Here is a 22087-nt window from a genome sequence, read left to right on the forward strand (position 1 = left end):
TACTGAATTTTAATGGACGGACGTTACATATTAATTAAACATTAAACTTTACGACAAAAATCCCGGAGATCCGAAGTGCACCAATGAAGATTACACACATCAAAAATACAACAGACAAAAGTGGTCAAATAATAGTGCTGGCGATGATAGGGCGCTAAATGTCAACGAAAGAAAAATCAGTGCGTTTTGACAGTTGTGTGCCCAACATGTTTAGGAACAGCGAGAAACTTCCTCTATGGTCTATATCCTCTAAATTTTTTTCTCAACGTTAACTTTCATTTACTCAGTGATTGAGTAAAATTGTATTGCTCTCTTTTTTCCCACGAAAATGGTACAGAAAGCAACGATAATTCAATTTCATTCGTTCACTGAGTAGATGAATGTTAGAGTGTATGTCGGATTTACTCAAATTTCAATATAATAATACAACTTTGAATCCTCTCTCCATAACCGAACACTCGTTCCATGTCTATGATCCTACTTACACGGTTTGAGCAAAAGTGGACCGATTTCTTTTGATACATTTACCCACTATTTCTTCAATGCTCGTTTTCAAAAACTTGTGAAACTCTTCTGAAGTTTTGCGACATCTGTAGTTTAATATGTATTGGAACATAGACAGTATTTTTGTCTTTGTGCTAGTCTAACACCAGTCGCACATAGTGATAGGATGTGGAATGCGTCTCGCTTTCGTATCGTACTTTGCACAAAGGTACTTCTGAACTTAACTGATTGGGTGGGATTATCAGTTCACTATAATGAAACACAAGGAAATTAGCACTTTGAAAGATTTTTAAATAAATTCCAAATTTCACTACCTCGGACACCGCGTATTCTGGCAGAGTCACCCTTCCGAAACTTTATCGAGACTCCAGGCAAATGGACGAGAAACTCCGCGGTCTTCAGATTTAAAGCTTCGAAACCGGAAGAACTTCAGTCCCGAACGAATTGAATAAAGTGGATTATCATGTTTTTTTGAGTGAAAATACATCTCGCTTCCGTGGATTTCATCAGATCTTGCCATCTAATTCTCTCACCAATTTCAAAGCAACGTTTTGACCTTCGGCATAAATCCGAACAGGTGACCTTCGGTTAATTCCGATTATTTCAAAATTTCAATCTCGCGTTCGCGAAATAGAGTATTTCTTGACCTCGCGAATTGCGTACATTACGTCGTGTCTCTCAGTTGCATACTTTTCAGGCGACAGGTAATTCAAACTTTTAAAGCAGTGCTCGCGATAAGACAGGGCGGCACACATTTATCGTGTCAGTGAAGATTTAATATGATTGATGCTACGAACATAAATTATTACCATGGAGGAATATTCAAAGTTTTTATTATACACATATAATATTCAATAAGTACAAATATTTACAATAACTATAATTAATATTTACAAAGTAACAGACGCTTGGCATACCTGTTACAGTCTCACTTTTCACTTCTTACTTCGCTCTTACTACTTTTCACAGTGACAAGTGATAAGTGAGAAATTATGAGTGAGAAGTGAGGCGTTTACCCTGATTCAGCTGCTTATTTTGAATGGATGGCTCGTACGTAGTAAGTGCTAATTATCGGCAATAATATTTTTTGTTGAATATCTTGGCTCTGCCTATCCACGGCACATGTTTCGAAATGGACAAATTGATATGAAATTTGTGAAAAAGAATCCACGTGTCTTGGAGGGACTCGAACTCTCAACCTTCTACTCTCTAGATAGGCGTGATAACCCCTACACAACAAGACCACTTGAAGGTCACGTTTGCGGAAAGCCATCAGAATCAGAGTACCAACTTCGACCGCGTTTAGCTCTTTTTTTGCAAATTGAATATCTTCTATCCGCCACTACGTAGAGTGTGACGACCCAGGCCCACTTCTGATCCCGAATTCTGGTGACATCGACGATGGAGCTCTTTGTTTGAGATCCAGTCGTGAGGCCACCAGGCCCGAATTATATACCGCAGGCATCTGTTGCTGAAAACCTGCGGCCGTTGAGTGTTCTCCACTGATACACACCATGTTTCGCTAGCGTATAACAGCACAGATTTCACTTTAGAGTTGAAAATTCATATTTTGGTGCGTTCACTTATCTGCCTGTTTTTCCAGATATTTCTTAAACTCGCAAAGGCAGCCATGCTTTTTTGATCCGTGCGCCTAAGTCGATCTTGGTACCGCCGTCTGACGATATTTGGTCACCGTCGTGCGGGACTTCTTTTGACAAATCGGGGGCTACTTTGAACATTTTAAAACAAGAATTGTAACGTAAGCTTTCAACATTCTCCACTGATTGTCCGGCTACTGTGAAACTGGAAGGGGTCACCGTGTTTACACCCAACGATTTGGTTTTGCTGACGTCGATGACTAAACCTGCAGAAGACGCATTATTGGAAATAATTCATTGCCGGATCGTCATTGCCGTTCAAAGGAAGAAAATTGGAAAACTTCAGCCAAATAGTCTGATTGTCTGGATGAAGATATTTCCCAAAGGACTGTATGCCCAATGTTAATAAAGATACACAAACTGTGAGGACAAATATCATTCATTTCGTGCAACTACGTAGTCCTACGTCACCTTTGCGTACAATCCGACTGGGCTGTACTTTTTAGTTTTTGTATGTCGTGGTCATCCAGTAAGCTCAACATACTGATATGAAGCAAGAGTGGGTTATGCGGTAGAAAAATCGAAAAGCATTTTTAAATTAATATCTCACGAGTTCAGTTAATCTTCGATTAGCGGAGAAAATGATTTCTAGAGAATAAATTGTATGGATCTTATTTGTAAAGATCAGTTGTTACCGGATATGCTAGCCCTGAATTACATGCGTTACCAAAACAGAACAGTAATGGAGAACTTTTTGGATGGAAACGAAAAAAAATTGATCACGTGATCATTTTGATCATTGGACCAAAATCAATTGATGATTTTTTTGACCCCCCTATTGTTTCAAAAATAGTTAACTTTTTGGTGAATTTTTCGTCCGAAGACACAACCTCTGTTATAATAAATTAACTGTTAATGGCCCGTTTACATATGAGCTAGTTCTAGCGGACAATGCACTATCCAACAATACTAGCACGAAATTAGCATAATGTTAACGCTTATTAGCGAGGACAATTCCTGTTTACATTGTGCTAATATCACGCTAGTATTGTCGGATAGTGCATTGTCCGCAAGAACTAGCTCATATGTAAACGGGCCATACCTGTTTGAATGCAAATAAAAAACGTATGATTTTATCTGACTGTGTTCACTGCATTATGAAGGTCTAGGAAACAGATTTACGCAAAAACATGCATTTCACACCAAAAATATGTTTTTAGAAAAAAAAATTGTTTGGAAAAGTAGTATGATGCTCATTCCAGTTCGAGACAGCAACACGTACGGACGTGTTTTTTGCTCGCGCATTTTTTCCAAGTGTTTTTTCTCGTTCGTTCGCTGTTTACGTTTTCGCTTGTCGCGTAGGCGTTATTTTCTCCCGGACCCGTCATGGGAGACTCGGTGGCCGATTCGGTCGCTGGAAAAGTGCCTAAGCGCACTGCTCTTGGAGGCGCGGGTAACCCCTCCAAGCAGCTTTTGCAGAGCAACGTGTTCTCTCCGTTGCCACTTGATGACGCCGGCAATCCGCCGAAAAAGAGGAAGAAGCAGCAATCGCAGCTGCCGCAGGTGCAACCGGAGCGGAAGGAGAAGTGCCCGCCCGTGCTTGTCAAGGGCGATCCACCGGATTTGCGCCCAAAAATTCGCCAACTGATCGCTAAGGGGCTGAAATGTACTTTTCGGCTCTGCAACGAGGGCGTGAAAGTAATGCCGGCAAACAAGGACCATCATCAATCCGTCGTGGAGTTCCTCGAGGTCCACAAGTATGAGTACTACACTCATGACCACCCCGGCAGAAAGCCGCTAAAGGCTTTGCTACGAGGACTCCACGACATGAAGGAAGAGGAGTTAAAAGCTGAGCTCGAAAGTTGCGGATTGAAACCGGTGGCCGTGCACAAGACCGCTAGTCACGACAAGACGAGGAGATATCGCGACCAGCTTTACCTGGTCCACCTGGGGCACGGCTCCACCACGTGGAAGGACCTGAAGCTGGTCGGCGTTATAAATTACACCGTCGTTGACTGGGAGCGATATCGGCCAGTGCACCGCGACGTCACGCAGTGCACCAACTGCTTCAATTTCGGGCACGGCACCAGGAACTGCCGCATGAAGCCGCGCTGCAACAAGTGTGGCGAACCCCATCTGACTGATGAGTGCGACAAAATGGAGGTGGCCGATCCCAAGTGCGCCAACTGTGGCGACAAACATCGGGCCACCACAAAGGGCTGCCCAAAGCGAGCCGAGTTCCTGGAAATCCGGAAGAAGGCTTCCACCAGGACCATTACGAAGAAGAACCGTGTTCCTGTAATCAAAGAGGTGAACTTTCCAGCCATCCCGGCTCCCCTTCGTGTGATTCCAATACTCCCACCGCTACAGCCGCACAAGCGACTGGCAGCGGCAACTGCATCGGTCCAAGATCCTACATCGTCGGCACCATCCACCAGCGAATGGCCCCCGCTCCCTCCTCCTGGGTTCCATCGGCAGTCGGAGAACGAAGCCGTCCCATCAGAAGAAGCTGCTCCGCTGTACACTCCGGAGCAACTGATGCCGATCTTCGCGCAGCTCGCCACTCGGCTGCGCGGCTGCAAAACCCGTTTCGACCAGGTCTTCACTCTTGGCATGTTCATCATTGAAAATGGCTGCTAGGGTGGGCCTGGTCAACTGGAACCCTTGCTCGCTCAAGAGCAAAATAATTGAGTTGAAGGATTTCCTTGAGGAGAAGGAAATAGACGTGGCGTTCATCACCGAAACGCACCTAAAACCGGAGGTGAACATCAACATCCCGGACATCCGCATCGTGCGACTCGACCGGCCGACCAGGGGAGGCGGTGTGGCCATCGCTCTTCGCTACAACATCAACTGTTGTCTACTTCCTAGCTTCCAGCTCAGTGTCATCGAGGCCATCGGTGTCGAAATCCACTTCGGTCGGCACAATCACGCTCATCGCGGCGTACTGTCCAACGCAAGCCAAAGCCGGCGATGGATCATCGGCTGCCCTTCAGAGGGACATCTTCAAGCTTACGCGGAGGCAAGGCCAGTATATCATTGCCGGCGACTTGAATGCCAAGCATCAAGCCTGGGGCAACAGTCGCGGCAATCGAAACGGCACCATCTGGAGCAACGATATGGAGGAAGGTCACTAAACGATTTTGAGCCCGGATTCCCCCACTCGGCTGAGTCGGTCCGGAACCCACGCAACCCTCGACCTATACATCACGAACATGAATGGTCATGTCTCGCAGCCGGTTATCCACCAGGAGCTCAGTTCGGATCACTATCCGGCGGTGGCGGAAGTGGGCTCCTCGGTCAATCGGCACCAGCAGTTACGGCGAAACTACCATCGAGTGAACTGGCAGCGGTTCCAGCAGTGCGTCGACAACTCCGTCGATTACAAGGTGCGTCCGGAGAGGCCGGAAATTATCGACCGCCAGCTGTGCGCCATCGAAGAGGCAATCTCGGTCGCCAGAGAGCAGCATGTCCCGACGGCTTGGCAGGTAAGCAACTCCTTAAACATCGATACACTCACCAAAGATTTGATTCGATTGCGGAATGTCACTCGCAGGCAGTTTCAGCGTACTGGACTGCCTGAGCTTAAGGCACGCTGCAATCGAATCACAAAAATTATCAAGGCCAGAATGGTGGACCTCAAAAATAACGACTTCTTGAATAAGATCCGCACTCTCCCAGATTATGCTAAGCCGTTCTAGAAAATGACCAAAATTCTAAAATCCAAGCATCGGCCCATTCCTCCTTTGATCCCACTAGACAATAATGGCTCTAAGGATCGCTTGATAACTCCTACAGAGAAGGTCGTTGAAATAGGTCGTCACTTCGTCAGCTCACACAATCTTGGGCAGAACATCGTCAGTCCACACGAAGCAGCCGTCAACGAGCATGCTAACAACATCCATTTGATTCCCAACGACTTCTCGGAGGAGTTGGAAATCTCAGCTGACGAATTGACGGCCTATATCAAATCGTCGAAGAACATGAAGGCCCCTGGCTTCGACAGCATCCTGAATCTGGAGCTCAAACACATGAGTGCTCCGTTCTTTGAGCACCTCTCGCTGATCTTTAATCAGTGTCTCTGGCTCAGCTACTTCCCGTTGTCCTGGAAGTCAGCGAAAGTCATCCCCATCCGGAAGCCTGGGAAGGATCCTTCCTCCCCCAAAAGTTATCGATCCATCAGCCTTCTCTCAGGGTTATCCAAGCTATTCGAAAAAGCTATTCATCATCGGTTACATGAGTCTGCCGAAAATCTCAACATCTTGCTCGAGGAACAGTTTGGTTTCCGACGCGGTCGGTCAACTGTACACCAACTGACCCGAGTTACCAAAGTCTTCAGATGGAACAAGTTTGGCTCGAAAACATCTGCCATGGCCTTACTCGATGTCGTGAAGGCATTTGACAATGTATACATGATATGGCATGATGGCCTGGTGTACAAACTACAACGCTACAATCTTCCCAGCTACCTGGTGAAAATCATCAACAATTACCTGTCGGCAAGGACATTCCGGGTCTCAATCAGCGGAGCGAGTTCCAACGCGCACAACATCGTCGCAGGCGTCCCCCAGGGCAATATCCTCAGGCCCCTGCTTTTCAATCTGTTCACCTCCGACATGCCAGAACCTCCAGAAGGCGGCATTATGTCTCTGATCGCAGATGACACATCCATCGTCTACAACGGTAGAGTGATCAGAGCGCTAGTGGCAAAACTTCAACGAGGCCTGGATGCCCTGACAGAGTACCTCACCAGCTGAAAGATCTGTATCAACGCGGCGAAGACCCAGGTCATCATTCCCCCCACTCCAAATCCCCTAAACTTGTTCCGCCTGGGGACTGTAAAATCATCCTCAATGGCACGACTGTGGAATGGGCCAATGAGGCCGACTACCTTAGCTTGACCCTCGACAGCAAGCTTATTTTCAGGCAACAGGTTGACGAAACGGTGACAAAGTGTAACGTCTTGTTGAAACTACTGTACCCTTTGATCAACCGCCGGTCGTCATTGTCCCTGAAAAATAAGCTTGCTGTCTACAAGCAAATCATCCTCCCTGTGATCGAATATGGCATGCCGGTCTGGGAGAGCTGCGCTAAAACCCACCACCTCAAACTTCAACGGGTCCAAAACAAATTCCTGAGGATGATCCTCAACACCCCTCCCAGGACAAGAACATCCGAGGTCCACCGGCTGGCCGGAATAAAAACCTTACATGAACGCTTTGGTGAGTGTAAAGAAAAGTTTAGGGTCCGTTGCTTGCACTCGGACCAAGAAGCGCTTAGGGCGCTGGTTCCAATCTAGGTTATCAATTTTTTATTGTAAATATTAATGTACATAGTAGTTAGGTTATCAAATTTTAAAAAACACTAGCGCCTCCTGAAGGCCGTCATGATACATTATATTTTAAAAATTAAGTAACAACACAATAATAATAATAATAATAATAATAATTAAAATCGAAGTTGGAGGGCCAAGCCGGCCGATCACTGTACACGTTAAAAAAAAACCCAGATTAATCCACCTAGCGGTGATGGTGCCTTTCTCGTTTTTTTTTCGAGTGAGTAATTTCTAAGCACTTTTGGTATGAAAAAAAATATTTTGGCCATAGTTTCTGAGCCCATAGTCCGATCTGGTCAACTTTCAATATGAAATAATGGGACAGGATTCTGCGTCGATTGCAAATTGTTGCGAGCAAATCGCCTAAGGGGAAAGTGCCTAAAAATGAGTGAATTTTTTTTTTGTAAGGATAAGTAATTTGGCCATTACTCAGAACCCACAGTCCGATTCCGTCAATTTTCAATACGAAACAATAAGTCAAGATTCTGCGTCGAATGCAACTTGTTGCGAGCAAATCGGTTAATGATAAGTGCCTAAAAAATGAGTGAGATTATTTTGCGCACATACATACACACACACATTCACAATACACACACACGCACACACAGACATCACCTCAATTCGTCGAGCTGAGTCAATCGGTATATAACACTATGGGTCTCCGGGACTCCTAGCAAAAGTTCGATTTTGGAGCGAACATATCTAGATTGCTTTGAGAATAGGTCGTATGTGCAAAAGAGAGGCTCTCTTTGTTCACGCTCTCTTTCGCTTGTACATAAGCTAGTTTTGCCTATTTTGCCACACTTTCACTTCAGAACGCTAGACAAAGCTATAATCTTTAGATATCTGCCAAGAAATCTGAAGAAAACTTTATTATAGATCTGTAATAATCGAAAGAGAATGGAGGCAAAGAGAGACTCTCTTTTGCACATACGACCTATTCTCAAAGCACTCTAGATATAGCCTTTACGTATACTTTGTATACGAGAAAGGCAAAAAGTTCGTTTTTGGAGCGAACATATCTTCTTCTTCTTATTGGCATTACATCCCCACACTAGGACAGAGCCGCCTCGCAGCTTAGTGTTCACTGAGCACTTTCACAGTTATTAACTGCGAGGTTTCTAAGCCAAGTTACCATTTTTGCATTCGTATATCACGAGGCTAACACGATGATACTTTTATGCCCAGGGAAGTCGAGACAATTCCCTACCCGAAAGTTGCCTAGACCGGCGCCGGGAATCGAACCCAGCCACCCTCAGCATGGTATTGCTTTGTAGCCGCTCGTCTTACCGCACGGCTACCCGATAAAAATACAGTAGAACAACAATACAATTTATTGTAACACTACTATGAATAACATTAAGTTGGCAATAGATTATATTGTAAATGAAATCATAGAAATACATTAGAGTGCATTGTTATGAACCATTTACTCAAATGTAAATGAAGTTTTCGCAAAAGAATGTACGGGTTGTTAAGTATCGTAACTATACAAAATCTGAGATTTTTCCATACATTTTTTTTTCGTCACACTATAGAGTGTATGGTTAATATATTGTTGAAATATCCGAACAAAACTGTTCAAAATACAATGGATTGTATTGTATTTGTATAGTAAAACAATACGATTTTTGATTTCTCAGTTGTGACAGCTTTACTGTTCAACAATACAATTTAAAGGGAAAAAATGCATATTTGGTGCTATGAGGCAAATATTGTTATACAGTTTATATGCAATGTAAAGAAACGTTTCAAAAGTAATCAATGTATGAATCTTATGTACGAAAACGTTTCAAAAACAATTGCAAGTATTGTTACATTAAAGAAATATGTTGATGTATTGTATCCTCAGTGTTGATACAGTCTGTGCAACCATCAAGAAACAATGTATCCTATTTTATACCGTACATTGTATTGTAATTCAATTGTTTACACTATTGAACCAATAGTACATTTTTATCCGGGTAAGGAGGGCCCCAGGAGCGATCATATAGCCTTTACGTATGCTTTGTATACGAGAAAGCAAAAATACTTATGAGCGTAGACATATCAATAAATCCTACAAAAATCCAAATGTCTTCTAAATCTTTCGCATCTACATCCAGTTACCATTTTCTCGGGGAACCCCCCTGATATTACCGCGATACTATAGGACCTCTTTATGAAACTTAGTACGTATGTGCGCTATGAACGGGTAGCGTGACCAATCAACTATACCTCATGGTTACACTAGCGGGTAAGGACTTGGCCACTGTATTGACAGCACAGTTCTATTCTCGGCTACAGGTTACTCCAGCCCAGTGTATGAGATAGCTATATATGGTCTGGGTTATGCCAAATCGTACCAAGCGCCATTTAAAAGTTATTGTTTATTTCCGTTTGCTTTCACGGACTCTCTCTATCTTATTGGCATTACATCCCCACACTAGGACAGAGCCGCCTCGCGGCTTAGTGTTCATTAAGCACTTCCACAGTTATTAACTGCGAGGTTTCTAAGCCAGGTTACCATTTTTGCATTCGTATATCATGAGGCTAGCACCATGATACTTTTATGCCCAGGGAAGTCGAGACAATTTCCAATCCGAAAATTGCCTAGATCGGCACCGGAAATCGAACCCAGCCACCCTCAGCATGGTCTGGCTTTGTAGCCGCGCATCTTGCCGCACGGCTAAGGAGGGGTTTTACGGACTAAGTATCGCAAATTCATCAAAAAGGTGTGTCACCGAACCATCGGCTTTTTGAAGCAGCGAGAGATCTCGGATTGCCTGGTTTGACGTTGTGCCATTTCTACGAGCGACAGCGCTTACAAAGAGTGATTACTCTGCAGAAAAGGACTGGGAAATTGGGGGTTACTTGAATGGATTTATTGACTCGGTAATACTGACGATGGACGCATAGTTGTCCTTAAATTGAAACGATATCAACATGTTATTAGTCTGTTACGGAAGCTTGGAGTGATGGGTCAGTAAAGGTACAATGGAGTAACTTTGTTGCATTATTGTACTTCTGGCTAGATTCTTCTTCTTCTGATTGGCATTACATCCCCACACTGGGACAGAGCCGCCTCTGGCTAGATTAATTGCCATAAAGACCTGCTCTTGGATTACGTTGATAATTATTATTATTAATATCTTTATTAATGAGGTTTTCGGCCCTGGACCGGTTCGCCTCGTAAACGTTGATAATCTTCTATATAGACTAACGCAAAATGAACTCCCCCAAGAAATTATGACGTTTGAGCGGGTCGCATAATGAACTTTTGTTCTAGAAGACGAGCCGCAATAAAAAAATACAGGTGTATACATAAAAATGCAGGTGTATACATAAAAATGAATTTCTGTCTGTCTGACCATTATAGACTCCGAAACTACTAAGCCGATCAGCGTGAAAATTTGTATGCAGAAGTTTTTTTTGGGACAGGGAAGGTTCTTAAGATGGTTCGAGACCCATCCCCCCTTAGGAAAGGGGGGTTTCCATACAAATGAAACATAAATTTCTGCATAACTCGAGAACTAATCAGAGAATAAATCAATTTTAGATGAAACGAAGTTCGTCGGGTCTAAATAACTGGAATAAATAACTGGTCTTTGATGATTCTGCGAGCGTTACGGCCCATACAAATTTTAGAACCCTTCCATACAAAACACATTACGAGGGGGTGGGCTTTTTGGTAAATGATAGCCGGTGTCACTGAGTACATCGAGAGTATTTCTCATGGCAAGTGGATACGGTGGGTAAGATTTTCATTGACTCTGTTTTGATTAGTGATTGTTGCGATTACCGGAGGGGCCAGCAGGAAGCCGCAATATTCTATAATATATTATTTTCTCGAGACACTCAAAAGGAAACCGAGAAGGAAACAATGGAACAGGATTCCGCGTCGAATGAAACTTGTTGCAAGCAAATCGGTTAAGAGTAAGTAAAAAATATGTTTTGGCCATAACTCCTAAGCCCATAGTCTGATTAAACCAATATGAGACAAGATTCTGCATCGGGCAAATCGGCTAAGAGTAAGTGCCTAAAAAAATGAAAAAAAAATGTATTTTGGCCATTACTTCAAATCCCATAGTTCGAATCGACCAATTTTCAATACGAAACAATGGGACAGGATTCCGCGTCGAATGCAACGTGTTGCGAGCAAATCGGTTAAGCATAAGTGCCTAAAAATGAGTGAGAATTTTGTACGTGTTTATCATGTGAAAAAAGGCAAAAAAATAAACTTTGGCCATATCTGTTTAATACCGATCTGTTTATTTTTCAATACGAAACAATGGAACAAGATTCTGCGTCGAATGCAACTTGTTGCAGGCAAATCGGCTAAAAGTAAGTGCCTAAAAATGAGTGAGAATTTTTCTTGTCAACAAATGTATTTTGGCCATTACTTCGAATCCCATAGTTCGATTCGACCAATTTTCAATACGAAACAATGGGACAGGATTTCGCGTCGAACGAAACTTGTTGCGAGCAAATCGGTTAACGATAAGTGCCTGAAAAATGAGTGAGAATTTTGTACGTGTTTATCATGTGAAAAAGTGGTGTTATCACAACGCAGTTTCACCAATCTGGCAACGCTTATCGATGTACTCATACACACGAGAACAGTAGCACCTAGATATTTACTTGGAAACTGAATTGTCAGCGAGATGTTATGAAGAGGATGAAGCGCATGTTGTTGAAATACAAACGGTAAAGCGATATTGGTTGCAAGACAAAGTTGAGCACGCGAATCATAAAATTCTACTATTCCTTATGCCTAGAGTTAGATTAGCTTACATCTATTAGTTGATAGTGATTACTAAAACTTATGATCTAGTGCCCTTAGTACGGTAGGGAAACAATATTGTTAAGTAAAATACGCTGATTTTATAACATTTTTCTCGTTCCATAGTAGCTTAACCTAAAAGCCCTACATTGATGGTTGTACGATTTACATGAACTAAAATATTAGCTAAATAGTTTACCAGTTGGTAAGTGGTCTTTACGACACCTATAATTAAAGTAATTAGTACGCAAACTGCCTAAATCTTACGTGAACCTTTAAACTGTAAACCTTAGGTATCCCAAAACGACACTTACCGTCAGTGCAACAAAACTGCTAGACCCTGAGCGTGTAGTAAACGTAAGTAATATCAATATCGTTGAAAGTATAGCCAATAATGTATCCCTACTATCTTTCATCAGGAGATTTATAATCCACCTTGAACTTAATAAAGGATTATAAACACGGAAACTGCTCTCGTCGTATTGTGTGCCAACAGTTTATAAATCTCGTTTATGATGTATCGTACAACTAAAACAAACGAGGAGCGTGGATCCACAGTCGATAAGTCATCAAAAGGCGACGCAGGAAGTGGACGTAAAGGTCAGGTTAGTGGTGTTCCAGTGGTATCAATCACAGCGGCACAGAATCTCCCAGGACAGTCGTGTCAGTCCTGCTTAGAAGAAGACAATGATGCTATGGTGCAGTGCGATCTTTGCCATGTGTGGCACCATTATTCATGCGTGGGGGTAACAGAAGATGTTGAAAACACAAGCTGGTGTTGTCCCAAATGCGCTACTGCAACCGGGTTACAGCAAACAATTTCAGCAGACGATGGACAACTTCCAACAACGAGTGGTGTAGATGGTCAGACAAGACAGCACAATCCAAGCGACCGCAAATCTTCGGAGAAGCCAGCCACGAACACATTGCGAGTAATCACCAGAAGCGCCGCCCGAAAGGTGAAATCCGATCCGATACTGCCGCCAACAGAGAACACCGGAGTACTTCCTGAGGTTGCTGTTAATCCAAGGGATACAAATCATCAGGAGAAGGCATCATCGGCGGCAACAAAATCGAGCACCTCACACAGGTCGCTTGCACTGCAACTCCAGAGGCTAGAAGAGGAGAATGCACTTCAGCGCGATTACATCCAGAAAAATACAGCATTCTTGAGCAAATGAGTAGTCCTTCAGATTCGTCGTACGCGGGAGGTTCCAGCAGAATAAGAAGTTGGGTGAAGAAAACTAATACCTTACTTGAGGAAGGACAGTTTTGCACAAAGTTCTCGAGTTCCATGAAGATTCCGATGACTGATGCGGAACCTGGTTTGTCAAATCCGTCTACTCATCAACCAGCATCATTCCAGCACAGTATGAGGCCAGTCCCCAGATGGACTCCCAGCAACGCTAGTCATCTGCTCGACGATCACATATCATCTGCAAGTGCAGCACGTGAGGCCGTCACACGGCCTTCACTACCACAGCGTACTCTCGGACAGTCGCCAACTGTATCGGCATCCCATCGACATTCACGACCATACCAACAGCCGAACAATCAACAACTTGCGGCAAGACATGCAATATCAAAAGATTTGCCGTTTTTCTCAGGACATCCGGAAGAGTGGCCGATTTTCTTATCGACCTTCAACAACACCACAATGATGTGTGGATTCACCGATGATGAAAACATTATTAGACTCCAGAAGTGCATGAAAGGGAAAGCATACGAGGCGGTCAAGAGCCTGCTCATGCATCCTTCGAATGTTCAGCGAGTGATGGATACCCTACGTATGCTTTTTGGACAACCGGAGTCGATTGTGCACTCCCTGATCTCCAAAATCAACAGTCTGCCTGCAATGAAGGAGGACAAGATCGAAAGCATTGTGGAATTTGCGGTTAGCGTCCGAAACTTCTGTGCGACAGTCGACGCATGTGGGATGGAGGAATATTTGTACAATATTTCATTGCTTCATCAACTCGTAGCCAAGCTCCCACCCTCAATTAAATTGGATTGGGCGCGCTACAGGCTAACTCTTCCGACGGTTAATTTGGCCGCCTTTGGATCTTGGGTTTACACGCTAGCAGAAGCAGCTAGCACGATCGCGACTCCACCGGCTATGTTTGATGCGAAATCATTTCGTAACGATGCACGTGGCGGCAAGAAGGGAAATGCCTTTTTGAACGCACATTCCGAAACATCAGTTTCAGTGGTGAATCGATCGCAATCGTCAGTGAAGCCCGAAGCGTGCCTTATATGCAAAGGGGGATGTAAGGCAGTTGAACGATGTAAGCGTTTCCAAGAGCTCTCTAGAGAATCTCGATGGGCCGCAGTACGAGACACTGGACTTTGCCGTAGGTGTCTACGCATCCACAAGGGAATATGCAGAGCGAAGCCATGCGGGAAAGATGGGTGTTCACTAAAGCACCACGAGTTGCTCCACAATGAAAAGAGAGTCGCAGCATCTGTAGCAAATATTATTTCCGAATCGCCTGCATCTCAGTCTGTGCAACCAAGATACAGTACGCGCATGCATGATTGTCACGTGCATGGAACAAGTTCCAGCTCGTATTGTTCCGCTATCTCCCTGTGACTCTATACGGCAAAAATCAACCCGTTCAAACGTACGCTTTTTTCGATGAAGGGTCGGAGCTTACACTCTTAGATGAGGAGTTGGCAGATGAGTTAGAGCTGGATGGAGACGTTCTACCGTTATGCCTTCGCTGGACCGGAGGCACGGAACGCAACGAAAGGAGTTCCCGAATCGTAAATTTAGAAGTCGCTGGGGTTCAAAATTACAACAAACGTTTTCCGCTCACGTCCGTTAGAACCGTCAAGGAGCTTCTTTTACCACTTCAAACGTTGAATGCCACTGAACTACAGCAACTATATCCACATCTTCGAGGAGTACCGATACAGTCATACCGTGACGCAAGACCTCGTATTTTGATCGGTATGAAGCACGTTTCTATTGGAGTTGTTCTGAAGTGTAAGGAAGGAAACATCGATGATCCAATTGCCGTTAAAACTCGCATCGGCTGGACAGTTTGTGGAAAATTGAACCGTAATGCTGAAAACGCAGCACATTGTATGGTCCACGTTTGCACTGAGACTCAAGATTCTAATGAGCAACTACACCAGGCTATGAAGGCTTACTTTGCGCTTGATAGCCTAGGGGTGGTCAGGCCCCACGGAAACCTTCTTCTATCGTCTGGAGATCAAAGAGCTAAACATCTTCTCGAAACAACGACGAAGCTTCTTGACAACCGCTATGAGGTCGGTCTACTTTGGCGACACGATGGCATCCGTCTACCAAACAATGAAGCGTCAGCTTTTCTCCGACATCAACAACTGCAGAAGCGAATGAAGAGAGACTCTAACTTGGCAGAAGTACTCAACGCGAAAATTGTCGATTATCTTGCCAAAGGATATGCCAGAAAACTGACACCAGAAGAGATTGAACTACCGCATCCGCGCATCTGGTATCTACCCATATTTCCGGTTATGAACCCCAACAAACCAGGGAAGATAAGACTGGTGTGGGATGCTGCTGCTAAAACGTTTGGCGTTTCGCTCAATTCTGCTTTGTTGAAGGGCCCCGATCTTCTATGTTCGTTATTAGTCATCTTGCTACAGTTTCGCCAAGGACGAATTGGCCTTTCCGGCGACATCCGTGAAATGTTCCATCAGATACTCATGCGAGCTGATGACCAGCATTGTCACAGGTTTTTTTGGGAGGATGACCACGGTGCAATTGCTACGTACGTACTGCAAGTAATGAGCTTCGGCGCCAGCTGCTCTCCAAGCTGCGCGCAGTACATAAAAAACGTAAATGCGGAGCGGTTCAGGATAACACATCCAAGCGCAGTGGAGGCAATTACGCAACGCCACTACGTGGACGATATGCTGGTGAGCGTCGACGAGGAAAGCGAAGCAATCAAGCTAGCGGATGATGTGAAATATATCCATTCACAAGGAGGTTTCGAGATTCGCAACTGGATGAGTAACTCCAAAGAAGTTCGAATAGCGCTACACGAAGGAGATATGGCGGAGAAGGATATGGATATTGCATCTGAAATCGCCATGGAGAAAGTGCTCGGAATGTGGTGGTGTACGACGACGGACGAGTTTATGTTCAAAGTGGGATGGAACCGTTATGACGCACTGCTGCTGACAGGACAACGCCCACCTACCAAACGAGAAATGCTTCGTGTCTTAATGACCATATTCGACCCTCTGGGACTCGTTGCACATTTTCTGATATTCCTCAAGGTTTTGCTTCAAGAAGTGTGGCGAAGTAAAATTCAGTGGGATGAATGTGTTCCTGACGAGATATATAGGAAGTGGCAGTTATGGACAAAGGTACTACCCAACGTAGAAACTGTTCGCATTCCGCGCTGCTACAGCTCTTCAATAGATCTAAACAGCTGCACCGATATCCAACTCCACACGTTTGTCGATGCAAGCGAGAATGGGTTTGCTGCAGTTGCCTTTCTTCGATTCGAATATAACGGATCCGTGAAGTGCTCAATCGTAGCCTCCAAAGCTCGAGTGGCTCCATTAAAGTTCCTCTCAATACCGCGGCTGGAACTCCAAGCAGCAGTTCTAGGTGCCAGGCTTGCACAGACTATAGCGTCTTCGCTATCGCTCCGTATAACACAAAGGGTGTTTTGGACAGATTCCCGAGACGTGCTACACTGGATAAATTCAGACCACCGCCGCTATTCGCAATTCGTTGCGTTTCGTATAAGCGAAATTCTTGAAACATCCGAGCAAGAAGAATGGCGATGGGTTCCTACAAGACTAAATGCAGCGGATGATGGAACAAAGTGGAATGGAGTTCCAGATCTTTCACCGGAAAGCAGATGGTTTACTGGGCCAGACTTCCTATGGTGCCCACGAACGAAATGGCCCGAAACCCCTTCATTACGCGCACCGACTGCTACAGAACTTCGGCCGCACTTGTTGGTACACCGCACGATGTCCAGCTCTTCGCTTATTCAAGTAGACAATTTCTCCAACTGGAAGCATGTACACAACACTGTTGCTTTCGTCTTGCGTTATGTGTCCAATTTACGTAAAAAGGCTAAACAGCAGCAAGTCAATTTAGGACCGCTTTCTATGACGGAGCTTGGGGAGGCAGAAGCGTATCTATTCCGTACAGCACAACGCGAAGGATTTCCAGATGATATAGCTACCTTGGAGCAATCGCGCTCAACTACTTCTGTAAAGTCACTTCCAAAAACGAGTTTGCTGTATAAACTGGACCCATGGTTGGACGAGAGAGGAGTTACGAGGATGCGTAGTAGGATTGGCGCATGCCAATTCATCAGTGACGATACTAAACACCCAATAATACTACCCCGGAAGCATCCCGTCACCACACTAATTATTAGATACTACCATCACAAATATCACCATTGTAACCATGAAACCGTGGTCAACGAACTTAGACGGAGATTTCACATTTCACGCATCCGCGTCGAATTTGCTTCGGTCCGGCGAAATTGTCAAAAATGCAAGAATGAGACAGCAGTTCCTCGACCGCCGATCATGGCGGACCTTCCAGCGGTTCGACTTGGGGCATTCGCTCGACCCTTCACGTACATCGGAGTGGATTATTTTGGTCCCATGGAAGTGGTCGTCGGCAGAAGGACGGAAAAACGATGGGGAATGCTGATTACCTGTTTGACCGTCCGCGCTATTCATATTGAGCTGGTCTGCTCACTTAACACCAGCTCGTGTATTATGGGCTTGCGAAACTTCATCTCACGCAGAGGTACTCCACGAAAAATCTACAGTGATCGCGGTACAAATTTTATCGGCGCTTCCCACGAACTGAAAGAAGCCATGGCAACTGTCAACCAAACAACATTAATGAGTGAGTTTATGTGCCCCGAAACGGAATGGATTTTCAACCCACCCGCAGCACCACACATGGGCGGGTGTTGGGAAAGATTGATGCGAACGGTAAAGACCAATCTCATGGCGATTCGTCCAGCATCAAAACCTACGGATGAGGTGCTACGTAATACGCTTATCGAGGTGGAAAACGTCGTCAATTCGCGGCCTCTGACACACGTCCCAATCGATGATGATTCAGCCCCCGCGCTCACCCCGAACCATTTCCTGCTCGGGTCATCAAATGGATCAAAGCCACTGACCACATTTGAGGACAGCGGTTCCACAATGAAGCGAAACTACCTCACCTCTCAGGTTCTAGCCAATCAATTCTGGAAGCGCTGGGTGAGCGACTACCTCCCAGAAATAGCTAGGCGAACAAAATGGTTCGAACACAATGAGCCGATATCGATCGGCGACATAGTTATCATCGTCGATTCTAAATTACCAAGAAACAGTTGGCCGAAGGGAAGAATTATCCAGGTCAACATAGGAAGGAATGGGTGTATTCGGTCCGCCGCCGTTCAGACAGCTAACGGTGTATACGAACGACCAGTCACGAAGCTAGCAGTCCTTGATGTTCACCGCGATAGAGAGTAAGTCGACCGGAAGTCGACGTACCGCCGGGGAGTGTTATCACAACGCAGTTTCACCAATCTGGCAACGCTTATCGATGTACTCATACACACGAGAACAGTAGCACCTAGATATTTACTTGGAAACTGAATTGTCAGCGAGATGTTATGAAGAGGATGAAGCGCATGTTGTTGAAATACAAACGGTAGAGCGATATTGGTTGCAAGACAAAGTTGAGCACGCGAATCATAAAATTCTACTATTCCTTATGCCTAGAGTTAGATTAGCTTACATCTATTAGTTGATAGTGATTACTAAAACTTATGATCTAGTGCCCTTAGTACGGTAGGGAAACAATATTGTTAAGTAAAATACGCTGATTTTATAACATTTTTCTCGTTCCATAGTAGCTTAACCTAAAAGCCCTACATTGATGGTTGTACGATTTACATGAACTAAAATATTAGCTAAATAGTTTACCAGTTGGTAAGTGGTCTTTACGACACCTATAATTAAAGTAATTAGTACGCAAACTGCCTAAATCTTACGTGAACCTTTAAACTGTAAACCTTAGGTATCCCAAAACGACACTTACCGTCAGTGCAACAAAACTGCTAGACCCTGAGCGTGTAGTAAACGTAAGTAATATCAATATCGTTGAAAGTATAGCCAATAATGTATCCCTACTATCTTTCATCAGGAGATTTATAATCCACCTTGAACTTAATAAAGGATTATAAACACGGAAACTGCTCTCGTCGTATTGTGTGCCAACAAGTGGATTTTGGCCATAACTTCGAAACCCATAGTCCGATCTGTCCAATTTTCAATACGAAACAATGGGACATGATTCTGCGTTGAATGAAACTTGTTGCGAGTAAATCAGCTAAGAGTAAGTGTCTAAAAAGTGAGTGAGAATTTTTGTTGTAAAAAAATATATTTTGGCCATAACTCCGAAGCCCAAAGTCCGATTCGGCCAATTTTCAATACGAACAATGGGACAAGATTCCGCGTCGAATGCAACTTGTTGCGAACAAATCGGTTAATGGTAAGTGCCTAAAAAATGAGTGAGATTATTTTGCGCACACACATACACACACACATACACACACACACACATACACACACACATACACACACACATACACACACACACATACACACACACATACACACAGACATCACTTCAATTCGTCAAGCTGAGTCGATCGGTATATAACACTATGGGTCTACGGGACTCCTATAAAAAGTTCGTTTTTGGAGCGAACATATAGCCTTTACGTATACTTTGTATACGAGAAAGGCAAAAACTTTTTGTGTAGCTCTTAAGTTGGCTGATTTAGAGCAAATTTTACCTACTTGGATTAGGGTGTACCTAAAAAACAGTATTTTTGATCGACTTCTTTTGTTTTCGATTTTTTTGGAAAAGTCATCTTCTGGTGACTTTTGGAGCTAAAAAAAATATGCTTTTTTAGCTTACGATTTTTTGGAAAAGTCGTATTCAAGTGACTTTTAGAGCTAAAACAATGCAACTTTTGATGTGTAACTATGCTCAATATCTTTTGCCGATCAAAAGTTATAATCGTTTTTTCTGTGAAAATGAGGTTTTTTTTCAAAAGTTGACTCGATGACGACTTTTCCGAAAAATTGTAAGCTAAAAAGTAGATTTAAAATACTGTTTTTTTAAGGCAATGAACTTTTAGGCTAAATGGCATGTTTGGCCAAACGTTATCTTTGGCTAGATTACCTGTTAGAGTAAAAGATTTTTGTCTGCCTAATTAACAGTTCGGCAGTATGCCCCTGTGGGCCATATGTTATGGTGGTTTCGGCCAAATGATTGTGCCGACGAACGCCACTGATACAGCTATCGATGACAACGTTTTGTTTAGTCAATAATTTCAAAAACCACCGTCCATCAACCGCAACTGATGCGAATGGTTTACCACTAGGAGCGCCTCAGACGTCATAGTTACTTGCGATTGAACATTCTGAAGCCGTACCTGTGCGTGTGCTTCCATGTCCGCTTTTCGTAAATTCTGAAACAAACAAATCACTTAACGGATATGTATTTCGACCTCAACAGTAAGGCCATCTTCAGTGTCTCGTACTTGACACAACTTGTCGAGTGACTGAGGGACAGTAAGTCCATCTACTGTTAAGGTAAAAATACGTATCTGCAGAGATTAAATTGTAGGGGAATGAAATAGAATAGTACTAAGTAGTCTTATGACCGTAGAATCCAATTCTGAAAATAGTCTTTCTTAGTCTTCCACGACTATTCCGAGACTTTCAGTTGATGAAGCGAACTCGTGATAGCATTCCAAGTGACATTGTTGCAGGAATTCAAATGTCCAGGGTAATCAAGTCCGGTCGCATATAATATAGCGCTGTCGTGAAATCTTCTGTGAATCTGCCACTTGGGAGTTGAGTGTCGAATTGTCCATTTCTGCCCCGGTGTACTTCGTTCGTCTGTAAAGGAAAATAGTTTCCAGTGGTTTATCAGTTGTATTCAGAATACATTAAGGTCTGCATTCCCCAGGCGATATCCCTGGTTTCAGCAGCAACACCGGTTTCCGTCGCTTCTGCGTATGAAAGAAGTTGACTTGACCCATACACCGTACAAAAAGATTTGGAACATATCGAGGTCAGGATTCCTGTAGGACAAGGTTCAGCATCTCGCCAGCCTAAGTTTCTTAGCCACTTCGATGAGCTCCGCATTCATTACCCTTCGCACTACGTGTATTGATTCGTATGATAGAGGCGGCCAATCCACTGTCTCATGGCTCGGAAATAAAGCCTCGACTCTGCTTGTCCACATTTTTGAGAACCACCTAGCATTAATAAGTCAGTTACTGTTTCTAGTTATAACAAAATTTATTTAATACAAATTTGACTGGCACAATCTTATCGTTTTTTAGCTTAAAACGTACTTCTAGCCAAATGTCCTACAAAAAATTCCGGAACCGAACTGGGTTGGATCCAAGCTGTCTTCATTATGGAATTGGATCGCGGAGCCACGGAAGGACAAAGACAGAGTGTTTAAACAACATTATCCCCCAATAAGGAGCCTTCCAAGTGACTTCATCAATGTTTATGCTGTTTATTGTATGTCTGTCTATGAATGTCCCTTGCTGGAAAGTTTTTTTTTCCTCGGATCGATTGATGCCATAAAGCTACCGGTGAAAAAAGGTTGGTAGTGAAAGGAAGAATTTCACTCCGGTGAACAAAAGACACAGGGCCTGAGGCTGAATGGGCGAAGGGAAATAATAAAATTTTGAACGCAACGCAAAACGATCGAACGACACGAGGAAATTGAATTTTTGCGCTATGTGGCACGTTTCGCCTCGGCTTCAGGTAATGGCATGACCAAGAAATGCCGGATTTTTTTTTTTCGGGGCTCTGACTGGCGCGATT

At 43.9% G+C, this 22087-nt stretch overlaps 1 protein-coding gene across 1 annotated transcript in view; it reads right to left on the minus strand.

The window, feature by feature from the left end:
* The window catches only part of LOC134205184 (neurotrimin), a 972131-nt gene that overhangs the window by 333692 nt on the left and 616352 nt on the right, over positions 1 to 22087 (minus strand). The window lies entirely within an intron of this gene.

This window comes from Armigeres subalbatus, chromosome 1 (genome assembly GCF_024139115.2).
Source record: "Armigeres subalbatus isolate Guangzhou_Male chromosome 1, GZ_Asu_2, whole genome shotgun sequence".
Taxonomy (NCBI): Eukaryota; Metazoa; Arthropoda; class Insecta; order Diptera; family Culicidae; genus Armigeres; species Armigeres subalbatus.